This window comes from Hipposideros armiger, unplaced genomic scaffold (genome assembly GCF_001890085.2).
Source record: "Hipposideros armiger isolate ML-2016 unplaced genomic scaffold, ASM189008v1 scaffold_1257, whole genome shotgun sequence".
In the NCBI taxonomy this organism is placed as follows: Eukaryota; Metazoa; Chordata; class Mammalia; order Chiroptera; family Hipposideridae; genus Hipposideros; species Hipposideros armiger.
This window is the reverse complement of record NW_017732607.1, coordinates 336,383-339,758: the sequence shown is the minus strand read 5'-3', so window position 1 is coordinate 339,758 and position 3,376 is coordinate 336,383.

The following is a 3,376-nucleotide window of genomic DNA, read 5'->3' as shown; positions in this document are numbered from 1 at the left end:
ATTGGGCAAGAGATCATTTCGATGGATCAGAAAAATAAAGGAAGTACGTTTCTGAATGTGTACCTCTCTAGAGAAAGTGTGCCAGCCATGATTAGAGACCAGTGGACAGGTAAGCTAGGTATGGAGGTAATGTCTCAGGTGGACGGCTCATTATAAGGAATAAAGGCACAAATGAAAAGGGACAACCTTAGAAGCCTGTGAATCAATACATGGTAAGTTGAATTAGGTCATAGGAACAAAAAGCAGGTGGCTTAGGAATGGGCAAGGGAATTTTCAAAATAATTTCAGAAAAAAAAAAAAGCTTTTGTTGTTGTTATTGGTGGTGGTGCTAAATGGATTAGCTCTGTTTAAGGACAACTTCTTTATGGCAACAAGCCCCAGGAAAGTGTTCTGAATAATCTTGTTCATATTCAAAATGAGAACAATTGTCCAGTAACACTGGCATCACCTGGGAACTTGTTAAAAATGCAGCATCTCAGGACCAACCCTAGGATCACTGACTCAGAATCTGCAATTTCACAAGATGCCCAGGGGATTCCTAATACACATCAACCTTTGAGAAAGGCTTCTGTAATAGGATTGTATATACAATCCTCAGAGTTGCAAGTTTTCCTAACAGCTTTGCAACAGACCCAGTCCAAGATTGTATAACACAGTCGTTTGAATAGGAAGCTGTTTGAATTTCCAGACCCAAGAAAGGAGACTCCTTTGATGGCTGACTTTGTCCCTGAGCACAGTGGATAACTGCCAATTTTTTGTTTTGATGGGTGCCAAGTAGGTCTGACCTAGTCTAGATTGAAGTTGTACTTCCAGACATTCATGCCCAGTGGGGGTAGCTGATGAGATGATTTGGTGGTGTAGTCTGAGAGGGACTCCAGCTGTTTCCCTCATGTTCTTGTGGATTCACCATGGACAGCATAGTAACTAGGCTGTACTTTGGCTGGATTGTACTATGAAACTTTTAATAAAAGAAGTGATGATGGAGAGGAACCATTTTGTTTCAGTTTTGTTGTTTCTTTGAGTGAAGAAGACATCCTTTGGGTAATTTGACTGATACCAGTATTTAAGAAAATTGCTCAGAGAAAGGAATTTAAAGTCAATGGCTTCTCAGGACCCCACAATTTCATGATTCTCTGAATGCAGCATAGTATAAGAGGCAGGATTATGGAATTAGACAGTCTGTGATTTGCTTCTCTTTTTTTACCCTATGAGGTATGTGACTTCAAGCAAGTTACTTAAATTCTCTAAGTAAGTTCCCATATCCTCATCTATAAAATGGAGGAAATTATACTTATCTTGAAGGAGAGGTGTTAAGAGGTAATGAGATGATATATATATATATATAGTACCTAGCATAATGCCTAGCCCCTGTTTAGCCCTTTATAAATGTTAGATCTCTTCATTTATTGTCATCCTATTTCTTGAAACTGATAAAAGTGTGGAGGAAAAACCATTTGAGCTGTTTATTTTCTTATTATATCATCTTGGAAAGCACAAACATCCAGGGAAAAGAAATTGCATAAATGGAATGAATATTACCTTTTAAACATGATGGTATCATATATTCAAACAACAACATTAGTATCTTATTAAGCTGGGAGCCCATTATAGTACTATCCTTAAGTTCTGTGTTATGAAAATACCTAATATGTTATCTTACGAGGCCCCAGGAACACTTGCAGAGTACACAACATTTATTTCCAACCCACCATCTACTCTGAGCCTTCACTTTCCCAGGTGGGTCCCACGGTGACCTTCCTCCAGCAGTATGTCCATCCCCTGCCACTCTGCCATATTCACATGTTCCAGATTCTATTTTCCCCATTGCCTTTCTTCTATCAAAATTACTTATCCCGTGACCCCCCCCCTTTAACATTATCACTTATAAAGATAAGTAATACAACAAAATAGTGGCTATTAACGGTGATAAAGAACATCATGACCTTTACCATAAAAGGCCTTGTGTATATATTTTGGCAGAGATTTCAGGACATGCTGTTTCAGCCCCCAACAGATTTGAATGCTACCCGTATTAGATGCAGTGGCAAGAGGCTGAGAGAGAAGACTTCAAGGGAGGGGAGCTTGCAGTGAAGTTTCTATCTTTCTTTTGATCACACACTGTTTATGTGCAGAGCTTGCCCATAGGACCCAATATTTATTGAAACAATATTTAAATACTTGTGCATCTGTAATAATTCCTCCTTAAACCAGATCCTTCACAGTGCTCAGAGATACGTACTTTTATCAAGATTTTTTTCTTCATGAAAAATGTTATTCTTCATGATGAAAGGGACAGAATCAAATTGCTCAGTCTTTTTCTTAAGCATTGTAAAGATGAGATGATACGGTAAATGTTATAGCAGAGATAATGATTAGAACACACCCATGAGTTCTCTTCACACTTAAAGACACATTCCAAGCTAGAAAAGAATCGAACCTTAGAAGGACGCTAAAGCCATTTCTGCCCAAGCTGAATAGATAAATAAGTTTGTTTGTTTTTCCTCCCTACCAAATATATACCAAAGGATGGCCCCGCAGCCAGTTTGGAGTGGCAATATAGGCCTTATCCCATAAAAAGCAGTGCTATACTTTCATGATCAGCCTCCATAATTGATAGCGGGAGAAACGGTCTCCTAAAATTCCACAGGGGGCTGTTAGCACCCTCGGTTTTGGAGCTGCTCTGGCATGAGAAATTCCTTTCACTATTTATGGAATTTGAACAAAACCCATAATAGAGAGGCAGCCACAATAATAACTCAATCCTGATTATGGGAAAGTTGAGGGTTCTGAGTTAATAATGTCCTTTCAGCAAAGTCCTTACATCTTCTTAAAAAGATGTTCTTGTTGACACCACTGTAAGGATTAATTTATCATCTGTATCTGTGCAGTCTAGAATCTGTTGTTTGGATGAGTGATTCAAGCTCACCAAGCCATCACTCTTCCTATATCACACACACTATGCTGGACACCACGTCACTCAGTACTTACAGAGCAGCTAGCACACTGCTTGGCTGGGTCTGATCAAAACTTTGCCAATTGTCCAAATCTTCAGCACTGAATCTGTATTGAACACAGATCTTTTGTTTTGAGTCATACTGATCCAAAAAGAATCAGTTTTTAGAAATAATGTGAAATCATAAGGATAGATATTTGGTACCTGGAAAAATAATTGAAAATACCAATAACAATAATAACATCAATAATAATATTAGTGACTAACCTTTATTGAAAGCTTAAGAGATCCAGGTAGTGAGCACTTTACATGCGCAATCTTTCCTCCATGCAAACCCCCTATGAGAAGGTACTATTATTATCTCATTTTAACAAGACGTAAAGGTTAGTTTATTTGTCCAAAGTGAAGTAGAATAACAATAAC